General features: G+C 49.7%; 1 protein-coding gene across 5 annotated transcripts in view; it reads right to left on the bottom strand.

The window, feature by feature from the left end:
- MAG (myelin associated glycoprotein) overlaps nt 1-14,875 on the bottom strand; it is a 105,221-nt gene that overhangs the window by 51,942 nt on the left and 38,404 nt on the right. For 4 of the 5 annotated variants that reach the window (XM_040327203.1, XM_040327202.1, XM_040327204.1 and 1 more), the window contains exon 2: nt 12,871-12,922. The exons of the other annotated variant lie outside the window; for it this stretch is intronic. The gene's annotated coding sequence lies outside the window, so the exon portion shown is untranslated. The remainder of the gene's footprint in view (nt 1-12,870; nt 12,923-14,875) is intronic. 5 annotated transcript variants of the gene reach the window in all.

Below are 14,875 nucleotides of genomic sequence, written 5' to 3'. Positions count from 1 at the left end.
ATGTGAAAGGGGGAATCCGATGTGAAAAGGGGGACTTGTGTTGGGGGACTCCTGATTTAAAATTGAGATCTCATGTGTAAGGGCCCTCTGATGGAAGGGGTGGCTCTGATATGATGGGGAGCTTCTGATATGAGGGGGGGACTCTGATGTGAAGGGGGGGGGGGGCTTCTGATGCAAAAAGGGGGACTGTTTTTTTTTTTTTTTTAGGCAGTGAATATTTGAAAAATATACAATGTGGCCGCAAACCGAACAGATTGGAGACCCTTGCCATAGATCATTAGTAGTCACATTCCTCTCTTATTATCGGGGCCCCCCGGTGAACTTGTCTATGAATCCCACATGTCACAGAACAAAACCACTTCCAAAATACTCCACCACCGCCTCCTGTCCCCACATTCTGGTCGAGGGATCATTAAAGTCGGGCGGCAGTATGGTGTTGTTATATTCCGCTGTGATATGTAGATGAAGTTACTCAAAAGCAAAATAAACAGATTGGAAGCATATGACGCCGAATATTAGAAGATGCAAATATAACTCAGAAAATAATTCAGAGAACTTCCATTCTTCTATCAAACTGAAAGGTTTTCCTAAGCGGAATCTGAAAGTTAAATGGGAGGATTGTCCTGTAAAACAGATGCAAAAAGAGAGAGAGAGACTGAGGGAGTGGAGTGTGATGGAGAGAGAATTAGAGAACAATGGAGAAATGGAGTGATGGAGAGCTGATTAGAGAGCAATGGAGAAATGGAGTGATGAAGAGAGGATTAGAGAGCAATGGAGAGAGGATTAGAGAACAATGGAGTGATGGAGAGAGGATTAGAGAACAATGGAGCAACTGAGAGAGGATTAGAGAGCAATGGAGTGATGGATAGAGGATTAGAGAGCAATGGAGTGATGGAGAGAGGATTAGAGAACAATGGAGTGATGGAGAGAGGATTAGAGAGCAATGGAGTGATGGAGAGAGGATTAGAGAACAATGGAGTGATGGAGAGAGGATTAGAGAACAATGGAGTGATGGAGAGAGGATTAGAAAACAATGGAGTGATGGAGAGAGGATTAGAGAGCAATGGAGTGATGGAGTGATGGACAAAGGATTAGAAAACAATGGAGTGATGGAGAGAGGATTAGAGAACAATGGAGTGATGGAGAGAGGATTAGAGAGCAATGGAGTGATGGAGAGAGGATTAGAGAACAATGGAGTGATGGAGAGAGGATTAGAGAACAATGGAGTGATGGAGAAAGGATTAGAAAACAATGGAGTGATGGAGAGAGGATTAGAGAACAATAGAGTGATGGAGAGAGGATTAGAGAGCAATGAAGTGATGGAGAGAGGATTAGAGAACAATGGAGTGATGGAGAGAGGATTAGAGAGCAATGGAGTGATGGACTGATGGAGAGAGGATTAGAGAACAATGGAGTGATGGAGAGAGGATTAGAGAACAATGGAGTGATGGAGAGAGGATTAGAGAGCAATGGAGTGATGGACTGATGGAGAGAGGATTGGAGAACAATGGGGGCAATGGAGTGATGAGAAAGGATTAGAGAGCAATGGAGTGATGGAGAGAGGATTAGAAAACAATGGAGTGATGGAGTGATAGAGAGAGGATTCGAGAACAATGGAGTGATGGAGAGAGGATTAGAGAACAATGGAGTGATGGAGAGAGGATTAGAGAGCAATGGAGTGATGGAGAGAGGATTAGAGAACAATGGAGTGATGGAGAGAGGATTAGAGAGCAATGGAGTGATGGACTGATGGAGAGAGGATTAGAGAACAATGGAGTGATTGAGAGAGGATTAGAGAACAATGGAGCAATGGAGTGATGGAGAGAGGATTAGAGAACAATGGAGTGATGGAGAGAGGATTAGAGAACAATGGAGTGATGGAGAGAGGATAAGAGAATAATGGAGCAATGGAGTGATGGAGAGAGGATTAGAGAACAATGGAGTGATGGAGAGAGGATTAGAGAACAATGGAGTGATGGAGAGAGGATTAGAGAACAATGGAGCAATGGAGTGATGGAGAGAGGATTAGAGAACAATAGAGTGATGGCGAGAGGATTAAAGAACAATGGAGTGATGGAGAGAGGATTAGAGAACAATGGAGTGATGGAGAGAGGATTAGAGAATAATGGAGCAATGGAGTGATGGAGAAAGGATTAGAGAACAATGGAGTGATGGAGAGAGGATTAGAGAATAATGGAGCAATGGAGTGATGGAGAAAGGATTAGAGAACAATGGAGTGATGGAGAGAGGATTAGAGAACAATGGAGTGATGGAGAGAGGATTAGAGAACAATGGAGCAATGGAGTGATGGAGAGAGGATTAGAGAACAATGGAGCAATGGAGAGAGGATTAGAGAACAATGGAGTGATGGAGAGAGGATTAGAGAGCAATGGAGTGATGGCGAGAGGATTGGGGAGAGAACGAGAGATGGAGAGAGAAGAGAGAGAAAGGGACAGAAAAAATTAGAGAGGGAGGGAAAGATAGAGAGAAGGAAAGAGTGACTGGAAGGGAAGTGTGATGGAACGAAGGAGAGAAAGAATCAGAGAGAACAATGGACCGGTGAAGAGAAAAAAGGAAAAGGGGAAGAGAGTAACAGAAAGAAAGACAGAAGAAATTGGAGAAGGAGAGAAAGAGACAGATGGAAAAAGAAGAGAAAGCCAGAAGGGTGAGTGACTGTGATGAAGAGAGAGAATTGTACAGCAATTGACTGATGGGAAAGAGAATTAGAGAGCAGTGGACTGACGGAGAGAGAGCAGCTAGAGGGACAGGAGAGGAGAGGAAGAGAGGTTGGGAAAGGAGTAAAAGAAGAAAAGAAAAGTGGAGATGAAGATAGAGAGACAGAGGATAGGAGCGGAGGAGATGGAGAAGGAAAGGAGCGGAGGAGATGGAAAAAGACAGAGGATAGGAGCGGAGGAGATGGAGAAGGACAGAGGATAGGAGCAGAGGAGATGGTGAAGGACAGAGTATGGGAGCGGAGGAGATGGAGAAGGACAGAGGATATGAGTGGAGGAGATGGAGAAGGAAAGGAGCGGAGGAGATGGAAAAAGACAGAGGATAGGAGCGGAGGAGATGGAGAAGGACAGAGGATAGGAGCAGAGGAGATGGTGAAGGACAGAGTATGGGAGCGGAGGAGATGGAGAAGGACAGAGGATATGAGTGGAGGAGATGGAGAAGGAAAGGAGCGGAGGAGATGGAAAAAGACAGAGGATAGGAGCGGAGGAGATGGAGAAGGAAAGGAGCGGAGGAGATGGAAAAAGACAGAGGATAGGAGCGGAGGAGATGGAGAAGGACAGAGGATAGGAGCAGAGGAGATGGTGAAGGACAGAGTATGGGAGCGGAGGAGATGGAGAAGGACAGAGGATAGGAGCGGTGGAGATGGAGAAGGACAGAGGATATGAGTGGAGGAGATGTAGAAGGACAGAGGATAGGAGCGGAGGAGATGGAGAAGGACAGAGGATAGGAGCGGAGGAGATGGAGAAGGACAGAGGTTAGGAGCGGAGGAGATGGAGAAGGACAGAGGATAGGAGCAGAGGAGATGGAGAAGGACAGAGGATAGGAGCGGAGGAGATGGAGGAGGAAATTAAAGGAAGCAATAGAATCAGAGGGACAGAGGAGAGGAGAAGAGAAGAACACAGAGCGATGGACAGAAAAGGAGGAGAACACCGAGAGAGGGACAGAGAACAGGAGAGGAGAACATGGAGAGAGGGACAGAGAACAGGAGAGGAGAACATGGAGAGAGGGACAGAGGACAGGAGAGGAGAACATGGAGAGAGGGACAGAGGACAGGAGAGGAGAACATGGAGAGAGGGTCAGAGGAGAGGAAAACATGGAGAGAGGGGTGGGTGACAGGAGAGGAGAACATTGAGAGAGGGGTGGGTGACAGAAGAGAAGGTGGAGAACACAGAGAGAGGGAAAGGAAAGGAGTCAGAGAACATGGAGAGAGGGACAGAGGACAGGTAAGGAGTCAGAGAACATGGAGAGAGGGACAGATGACAGGAGAAGAGGTGGAGAACATGGAGAGAGGGACAGAGGACATGAGAGGAGCAGGAGAACGTGAAGATAAGGACAGAGGACAGGAGAGGAGGAGAACATGGAGAGGGACAGAGGACAGGAGAGGAGTCAGAGAACATGGGGAGAGGGACAGTAAAGGAGTAGAACATAGAGAGAGGGACACAGAACAGGAGAGGAGGTGGCGAACATGACGAGAGGGATGAGGACAGGTGAGGAAGAGAACATGGAGAGAGGAGCAGAGGGCACGAGAGGAGGAGAAGAACAAGGAGAGAGGGACAGAGGACATTAGAGGAGGAGAACATGGAGAGGGACAGAGGACAGGAGAGGAGCAGAACATGGAGAGGGACAGAGGATATTAGAGGAGGAGAACATGGAGAGAGGGACAGAGGACAGGAGAGGAGCAGAACATGGAGAGGGACAGAGGATATTAGAGAAGGAGAACATGGAGAGAGGGACAGAGGACAGGAGAGGAGGAGAACATGGAGAGGGACAGAGGACATTAGAGAAGGAGAACATGGAGAGAGGGAAAGAGGACAGGAGAGGAGGAGAACATGGAGAGGGACAGAGGACATTAGAGGAGGAGAACATGGAGAGAGGGACACAGAACAGGAGAGGAGGTGGCGAACATGACGAGAGGGATGAGGACAGGTGAGGAAGAGAACATGGAGAGAGGAGCAGAGGGCACGAGAGGAGGAGAAGAACAAGGAGAGAGGGACAGAGGACATTAGAGGAGGAGAACATGGAGAGGGACAGAGGACAGGAGAGGAGCAGAACATGGAGAGGGACAGAGGATATTAGAGGAGGAGAACATGGAGAGAGGGACAGAGGACAGGAGAGGAGCAGAACAAGGAGAGAGGGACAGAGGATATTAGAGGAGGAGAACATGGAGAGAGGGACAGAGGACATTAGAGGAGGAGAACATGGAGAGGGACAGAGGACATTAGAGGAGGAGAACATGGAGAGAGGGACAGAGAACACTAGAGGAGGAGAACATGGAGAGAGGGACAGAGGACATTAGAGGAGGAGAACATGGAGAGAGGGACAGAGGACAGGAGAGGAGGAGAACATGGAGAGGGACAGAGGACATTAGAGGGGGAGAACATGGAGAGAGGGACAGAGGACATTAGAGGAGGAGAACATGGAGAGAGGGACAGAGGACAGGAGAGGAGGAGAACATGGAGAGGGACAGAGGACATTAGAGGGGGAGAACATGGAGAGGGACAGAGGACATTAGAGGAGGAGAACATGGAGAGGGACAGAGGACATTAGAGGAGGAGAACATGGAGAGGGACAGAGGACAGGAGAGGAGGAGAACATGGAGAGAGGGACAGAGGACAGGAGAGGAGGAGAACATGGTGAGGGGGACAGAGGACTTTAGAGGAGGAGAACATGGAGAGAGGGACAGAGGACAGGAGAGGAGCAGAACAAGGAGAGAGGGACAGAGGATATTAGAGGAGGAGAACATGGAGAGAGGGACAGAGGACATTAGAGGAGGAGAACATGGAGAGGGACAGAGGACAGGAGAGGAGCAGAACATGGAGAGGGACAGAGGATATTAGAGGAGGAGAACATGGAGAGAGGGACAGAGGACAGGAGAGGAGCAGAACATGGAGAGGGACAGAGGATATTAGAGAAGGAGAACATGGAGAGAGGGACAGAGGACAGGAGAGGAGGAGAACATGGAGAGGGACAGAGGACATTAGAGAAGGAGAACATGGAGAGAGGGAAAGAGGACAGGAGAGGAGGAGAACATGGAGAGGGACAGAGGACATTAGAGGAGGAGAACATGGAGAGAGGGACACAGAACAGGAGAGGAGGTGGCGAACATGACGAGAGGGATGAGGACAGGTGAGGAAGAGAACATGGAGAGAGGAGCAGAGGGCACGAGAGGAGGAGAAGAACAAGGAGAGAGGGACAGAGGACATTAGAGGAGGAGAACATGGAGAGGGACAGAGGACAGGAGAGGAGCAGAACATGGAGAGGGACAGAGGATATTAGAGGAGGAGAACATGGAGAGAGGGACAGAGGACAGGAGAGGAGCAGAACAAGGAGAGAGGGACAGAGGATATTAGAGGAGGAGAACATGGAGAGAGGGACAGAGGACATTAGAGGAGGAGAACATGGAGAGGGACAGAGGACATTAGAGGAGGAGAACATGGAGAGAGGGACAGAGGACACTAGAGGAGGAGAACATGGAGAGAGGGACAGAGGACATTAGAGGAGGAGAACACGGAGAGAGGGACAGAGGACAGGAGAGGAGGAGAACATGGAGAGGGACAGAGGACATTAGAGGGGGAGAACATGGAGAGAGGGACAGAGGACATTAGAGGAGGAGAACATGGAGAGAGGGACAGAGGACAGGAGAGGAGGAGAACATGGAGAGGGACAGAGGACATTAGAGGGGGAGAACATGGAGAGGGACAGAGGACATTAGAGGAGGAGAACATGGAGAGGGACAGAGGACATTAGAGGAGGAGAACATGGAGAGGGACAGAGGACAGGAGAGGAGGAGAACATGGAGAGAGGGACAGAGGACAGGAGAGGAGGAGAACATGGTGAGGGGGACAGAGGACTTTAGAGGAGGAGAACATGGAGAGAGGGACAGAGGACAGGTGAGAAGTAAAAAAGGAAAAATGACTTGTGGTGGGAGGTTGACTAGGGCACCACATCCCTCAATATTCACATACTGTACATAACGGTGTAGATTTTTGAGTAAGGAGGAAAAATAACATAAAGAGAACAGAGGAAAGCACAATTTGAGTCTCAAAGTTGTAATCTTTCTCGGACAGTACAACATAGTGCGCAGATTACTGCCCATTACTGTATTGCAAACAAAATGTGAAAACGAATCTCACTCTTAATTGACTGACAAAATCTGAGAAAATAAAGACAATGGAGTAGACAGGACAAGGAGTCACTGATACAACACAGAACACAACAGATGGACCTTGGGTTGTACCAAGGAAGCAGTGATCAGGAGTTGACTTGTACCTGTGTTAAGACGCAACAATGGACGCTCTGCAGAGCCATCAGTGAGAACTCCGCTTCATTAGCACAACCCACAATGCTAACACAGTGACCACAAGCAGGCCCCGTTTTCATTGACAGAGAAACAATGTTCTTTATGTTGAAATAAAAAATATACTTGTCTTTCCGAGCTGCACAAGAAGACCAAACATGTCCCCGAACAATGGCGCTGCTGTGCGTGTGACTACGCCCTGCACAGGCCTTCCATTGTGGAATCGCATTCATCCTCACTCTCTGTATCTGCTCTGGCCTTTATTTCCAGAGCTTTATTCTCCTAATGGGTTTTATAGATGCTATGGGAAGCTTATGGGGCAGTTTATTGATATTTCACAATTTTTACAATATTTTAAAGCTGAACTCTAGGCAGATATTAAAGAACAATTCAATGCAGATTTTTTTTTTTTTGTATTGCAAGCAGCGCCTAAATATCCACATTTGACGTGGTTTCTGCCTCCATACAGCAGAGCTTGGACTAGGAAATGAAGAAGCATCAGCAGGAGAAGCATGCTGTAATGGACATTCGCTATGGTAACACTGATCCTCCTCCTGACCAATTAGGAGGCGAGTCTTGAGACCCATCACCCGATTAGCTGAAAGGACAGGCGATCCTTTTGGATGCCTAGGATGAGGGGAGAAGATGCACGCCAGTCGTTACGGAGGAAAGGACAGAGGAGCTACTGCCCAATGCCTGCTGCCGATGTCCACTGACTACCTGCCACCTAGAGCGGGTAAGTGCCAGACCGGCAGACAGCAAGCGAGCGGGTGAGGTTAATTGTTTGTCGCCCCCCCACCCAAAAGAAGAAAAACAAACAGCAGCCGCCACTGCTTTAGGCCCTCACAATCTCTTTTCATGTGTGCAGTCGCTTGCAGGGCCAGGACAAGGGGTGGGCAGGAGGGGAAGCTGCACTGGGCACAGCAAAACACAGGGACAGAGAATGGACAAAGGGCAGTAAACCCATTCTACAACATGCATTAACAGAGGGGGAGGCTGTGCAGTTCCGCATTCTTGCCCTGGGCGCTAGACGAAACTGCCCCGGTACTGGTCTCTTGTATCGGTCATAACAAAATAGAAGCATCATATCGAAACATCTGCCCATTCCTTCATAAGGCCTGGTTCACGCAATCAGGGGTGGCTGTGGGTGTGGGAACCGCAAAATATGCTGCTGTTTAAATATGCGCGGGGGTGCCGTCCATTCTTAATGGAAGCCCAAAAGCATAATTTGTGGGTGCGGGAACTGCGGGGAAATCGCAGGGTACAATAGCACCATGCGATTTCCCAAGTATTGCATTTTCAAATAGGAAACTTTTTCCTGCATGAAATCCAAACACAGCAGCCTATTCACTTTTGACACATTTTTGGGACCACTGACACTTACAGAGCTATAAATATGCACTGATTACTATGTACATGTCACTGGCAGGGAAGGAGTTAACACTAGGGGGCGATCAAGGGGTTAACTGTGTTCCCTATTGTGTGTTCTAACTGTGGGGGGAAGGGGACTGACTATAGGGGATGACAGATCTGTCTCCTTACACACACAAACCCCCGTGATCCCGCTTGTGCACGCAATCGCGCCCACCGACATCGGGTTCCCTGCCGTGCAGGGGGTGCACACCTCTGGCGGCGCTTGCGCGCCCTTTGGTGGCTCTCCTGGGTGACGACGTATATGTATGGGATTTCGCCCAGGAGAGCCATTCTGCCGCAGTATATCTGCGTGAGCCGGTCGGGAACCGGTTAAACAACACCAATTTAGAGACGTTCCTCTATGGTAAGCCACGCCCACAACACTGCAAAACATGGAGCATGTCAGGTTGATACCTCTAAAACAACATATCAAAATGCCCAAGAAGTTTACGTATTACTCTTTTCACACCTCCATCAAGACTTTAGTTTATCATTTGAATACGGGTCCACTTTAACAAAAATGGAGGCCGGGGACCTGGCTGTGCCGTTTGGCAGGGATGTATCGATCACAAGACTAGCTGAGCAGAACTCCAAATCCTTTGGCTGTTAACCCAGTTCACCTTGACATCTATCTCTACATTAAGTTTGAATGCTTGCTCAGAGTTCCGCTTTAATCCAACCATTGGACAGAGGAGGCTCCAGTAGCGTGCGTTCTTATCTCTACACATTTCCAGTAACAAAAGCTCGGCAGGATCCCTCCAGCTCATCTAACAATAGGACATAATTATTAGAGTCAATTACCCCTAGCATAGCACGAAGCTGTCTCATCCTCTGCTAATACTTTATTTCTGGAAGTAATAGCTACTGTGGAGATGGCAGCCCAGAGATAAACTGGTATATTTGGGACTGGGAACAGCGACACACACAGTGTTTTCTTGCTCTCCTATGATTATGGGAAAGCAATTATAGTCGGCAATAGCAGCAGAAAAGTTACAGTCTGGGAAAAGAACAATTAAACATAATACGTTTATTCAATAAAACAAAAAAAGTGCGTATTAGTACAGAGCAACCAATCACCTTTCATCATTCACTGATGAGAACAGAACACACTGACACATGAGAAGATGAAATGGGTTTTTGCACTTTGCATTCATGAATGAGTCTTGAATTGAAGGGCCACACCATACTAAATGGTTTACAAAAGCGAACATGTTTCAGTGGCTAGGCTCCAATATGTTTCGGGGGCTAAGTTCCACCCAATCAGGGTTTGAGGAAACAAAGGAACAATGGTGGTATGGGTGATGTCAGGAAAGGGTTCACCCGTTGGTGGCGCTGTCGGTTCTATGGATCGTAGTACCGGTGTCCAGGGCCGGCCTTAGGTGTTCAGGCGCCCTGTGCAAGCTAATCCTGTGGCGCCCCCCCATCTTCACCCCTTGCCCCCTGGTCACCTAAACTGACTTACCTTTCGGTGGACGGTGCGGCTTTGCATTTAAAAATGGCACCGCCCGGCGCTTAGACGCCACTGCGCATGCGCCGTCTGCCCGAGGATAGCCAAGCATTTTCTGGCTTTCCCGTGCAGCGGCGGCGCATGCGCAGTGTGCCTGTCGGGGCCGGCAGCAGCCATTTCTTTCAGGTGCCGCAACCGATGCGTTGCACTTTACCCAGTCCCAGGGCAGGGGGACCTGGCAGCACGCAGGGAGACCTGGCAGCGCCTGCTGCTGTGACTCATAGGAGTCGGACTCCTGTGATGATCATGTGAGTAACTGACTGCGACTCACATTCTGCAAGCTGTGATGGCTGCACGGCGCCCCTGTTGCCCATGGCGCCCTGTGCGGCCGCACAGCTTGCACACCCCAAAGGCCGGCCCTGCCGGTGTCCACCACGAGACAGGACATTGAGGAGACAGGACAGAATGAGTCAGAAGGTAGGTAGAGTTGAGGGTAGTCAGCAGGCATAAGAGTAGTCAGGGTCCAAGCAGAGGTCGAGGCATATGGCAAGCAAGAAAGTAGTTAGGTCTAGGCAAGGGTGTTGAAGCGATACAGTCTTTGGCAATCTTGAAAGCGGTTTTCCACCTGAAAAAAAAAAATTAAAAGCCAGCAGCTACACATACGGCAGCTGCTGGCTTTTAATAATAGGACACTTACCTGTCCTGGAGTCCAGCGATGTCGGCACCCGCAGCTGATGTTTCCATGTTGCTGCGGCCGCCATTGCGGGTAAGGGAACCCGGCAGTGTAGTCTTTCGGCTTCACGACAGGAACCCTACTGCACATGTGCGAGGTGCCGCTCCTCTCTCCTATTGGCCCGGTGGATGGGGGAGGAGGAGGGAGCTCCGCGGTGACGTCATGGGCCGCAGCCCGGACTCCCAGGAGTGGGAAAGGATACCTGTTTGTGATCATGTGACCAGCGAGAAACGCTGTCATGGCAGTCACACAATCAAAAAGCTCCCAATTGCATGTAGCAATCGGGTAGCCACTGATAACTGTGCTGGTAGCGCACAGAGCGCATGCTCTCGGCACAGCTGTATTTGTACTAATGCACGAAAATATGCAGCCACTCGACCAGGGTTGGCGCTAGCGCAAGGCAAGTCGGGCACTTGCCTTACGGCGCCAGCGCCAGCCAGGGAACAGGACGGAAAATCAGCACTCCAGCAGCAGAGTGCGCAGGGTGCAGTTCACCCGCTCAAGCGCCGGAGTGCTCCTCTCTCTCCTCCTCTATTTGTCTGTGTCCGTGGCGAGGCAACCGTCCCCGTCATTTGTGCTGTTCTACAAGTCCTCATCTTCTCCACCCTGGCGGCAGCTCTGCATTCTTTTATAGTACCGGCGGTCCGGTTACTGTGGACTCCGCCGTCTCCATGGCAGCCAGGTTGTTGCTATAATAATTGACGTCTCACGGCCGTGCTGCGCCGTGTAAGTGAATACCCCAGGGCTGCGCACAATGCCTAGAAGGGTGACAGACGGTGACTGCTCCGCTCCAGTGAAAATACATTACTATCCAGCCTGTTCACTTCACATCCTCTCCTCTCTAGCTGCCGCCCGGGTGGGGTTTGTCCTGGGGGGGAGGGGGGGGGGGGGTCTGATGGCAGGACCACTCTAGCCAGAACATTTCAGGATCACCCATTATTATATTAATGAAAGGTGTAGGTTTGTAGGGGGTTCTGTACTAATGGGGGGTAGTTTGTGGGGGGGGGGGGGGTCTGTAGTAATTGTGGGGGGTGGCTTGTGGGGGGGTCTGTACTAATGGGGGGTGGTTTGTCCGGGGGGTCTGTACTAATGAAAGGGGGGTAATACTAATGGAGGGGGGGTGGTTTGTCCTGTGAGGGGGTCTGTACTAATGGAGGGGGTGGGGGGTCTGTACTAATGGGGGGGTCTGTACTAATGGAGGGAGGGTGGTTTGTCCTGGGGGCAGCAGTGTGTGTGGGCTGCCGCTGCGGTTGGGATCTGAAGGACGAGTCCATGCCGAATATGCATCTTCTCTACGGGTGGGCCTTTGCGTCGAGCATGGTTTCCTGTTCCGTGTTCTGGTGGGAATGGGCACTTATTGATTAAATACCAGGGGCTAGATTCAGGTAGGGGCGAGCAATGTTACGGCGGCGCAGCGTATCGTATTTACGCTACGCCACCGTAAGTTATAGAGGCAAGTGCTGTAAGTTACGGCGGCGTAGCGTAAATGGGGCCGGAGTAAGCGTGCGTAATTCAAATGTGGATGAGGGTGCGTGTTTTATGTTAATTCTTGGTGACCCGACGTGATTGACGTTTTTCCCGAACGGCGCATGCGCCGTCCATGGAATTTCCCAGTGTGCATTGCTCCAAAGTACGCCGCAAGGACGTCATTGGTTTCGACGTGAACGTAAATTACGTCCAGCCCTATTCGCGAACGACTTACGCAAACGACGTAAAAAATGAAAATTTCGATGCGGGAACGACGGCCATACTTAACATTGCGTGCGCCTCCTAATAGCAGGAGTAACCTTACGCCGAAAAAGCCTAACGTAAACGACGTAAAAAAATAGCGGCGGGCGTACGTAAATTTGTGAATCGGCGTATCTAGGTCATTTGCATATTCTACGCTGAAATCTACGGAAGCGCCCCTAGCGGCCAGCGTAAAATTGCACACAATTATACGCCGGCGTATTCAAGTTACGTCGGCAGAGGAAGCTTATTTTTTAAATGTATCTGCCTTTGAAAATCAGCGTATCTGGAGATACGCCGCCGTATGCTGTTGCTGAATCTAGCCCCTTCTTCGTATGTATTGTTTTATTTTTAATGGTAGAAGAGGGCAGACATCATTGCTCATTATATAAGCAAGTTCCACATTCATAAATAAAATTGCCAATAAATGTTATTTTACGATCACATCAGTTTTGTAATATTAGTAACAGATACATTTATTTTTTTCAAAAGGAAAACAGAGATGATCTCTAAACTTACCCAAACTATATGCAGCCTCAAGAAACGTTCATAAAATATTGATTAGGGTGATCTAGGACATAAAAAAATAAAAATAAAATGATCACATGAATAATTCAGGGACAACTTAATTTTGACGCACAGGACTTCCCTATACAGTGAACCTGTTCCTGGACCAACAGTGGTCTAAGGCAGTGGTCTCAAATCTGCGGCCCGGGGGGCCGGATGTGGCCCATAGCTTGCATTTATCAGGCCCTTGGGTTACTATTCCTCCCACTGATACAAGGAACTATACCTTCTACACCAACAATAGGACACAAATCTTACCACTGACCCCCAACAATTGGGCACTATTCTTCCGATTGACACCAATGATGGGGCGCTATTCCTTCCACTGACACCAATGATGGGCACTATTCCTCCCACTGACACCAATGATGGGCACTATTCCTTCCACTGACACCAATGATGGGCACTATTCCTCCCACTGACACCAGTGATGGGGCACTATTCCTCCCACTGACACCAATGATGGGGCACTATTCCTCCCACTGACACCAATGATGGGGCACTATTCCTCCCACTGACACCAATGATGGGGCACTATTCCTCCCACTGACACCAATGATGGGACACTATTCCTCCCACTGACACCAATGATGGGCACTATTCCTCCCACTGACACCAATGATGGGCACTATTCCTTCCACTGACACCAATGATGGGCACTATTCCTCCCACTGACACCAGTGATGGGGCACTATTCCTCCCACTGACACCAATGATGGGGCACTATTCCTCCCACTGACACCAATGATGGGGCACTATTCCTCCCACTGACACCAATGATGGGGCACTATTCCTCCCACTGACACAGTCCGGCCCCCTCAAGGTCTAAAAACTGGCCCTTTGTTCAGAAATTTTGGAGACCTGGTCTAAGGCGTGGATCACATTCCAGTAAAAGGGCCACATCATAACATTTACAAATATTTGTGGGCCAAATAAAAATGTTTTTTTTTTTTTAATGAACACCTCAAATTTACTGTAAATGAACTAACAAGTTTTACTTTTTTTTTTTTTGTATTTAGCATGATATGATATAAAACAGCAGAGAATAAACGTGTTTTCCAAGTCCCTCCTAACATCAGGGTCCACATCAGAGCCCATAGAAGAGCCCCCCCAACCCCCTTACATCAGGGTCCACTCTTACACCAAAGTCCCCCTTACATCAGGGTTCCCAACAGAGCCCCTAGCAGAGCCCCCCCAACCCCCTTACATCAGGGTCCACTCTTACACCGAAGTCCCCCTTACATCAGGGTTCCCAACAGAGCCCCTAGCAGAGCCCCCCAACCCCCTTAGATCAGGGTCCACTCTTACACCAAAGTCCCCCTTACATCAGGGTTCCCAACAGAGCCCCTAGCAGAGCCCCCCCAACCCCCTTACATCAGGGTCCACTCTTACACCAAAGTCCCCCTTACATCAGGGTTCCCAACAGAGCCCCTAGCAGAGCCCCCCCAACCCCCTTACATCGGGGTCCACTCTTACACCAAAGTCCCCCTTACATCAGGGTTCCCATCAGAGCCCCTAGCAAAGCCCCCCAACCCCCTTACATCGGGGTCCACTCTTACACCAAAGTCCCCCTTACATCAGGGTTCCCATCAGAGCCCCTAGCAGAGCCCCCAAACCCCCTTACATCGGGGTCCACTCTTACACTAAAGTCCCCCTTACATCAGGGTTCCCATCAGAGCCCCTAGCAAAGCCCCCCAACCCCCTTACATCAGGGTCCACTCTTACACCAAAGTCCCCCTTACATCAGGGTTCCCATCAGAGCCCCTAGCAAAGCCCCCCAACCCCCTTACATCGGGGTCCACTCTTACACCAAAGTCCCCCTTACATCAGGGTTCCCATCAGAGCCCCTAGCAGAGCCCCCAAACCCCCTTACATCAGGGTCCACTCTTACACCGAAGTCCCCCTTACATCAGGGTCCACATCAGAGCCCATAGCAGAACCCCCCAAACCCCCTTAC

The sequence above is a fragment of the Rana temporaria genome, chromosome 10 (genome assembly GCF_905171775.1).
Source record: "Rana temporaria chromosome 10, aRanTem1.1, whole genome shotgun sequence".
NCBI lineage: Eukaryota > Metazoa > Chordata > Amphibia > Anura > Ranidae > Rana > Rana temporaria.
The sequence above is the reverse complement of the archived record's forward strand: the minus strand, read 5'-3'. Positions and strand labels throughout refer to the sequence as shown.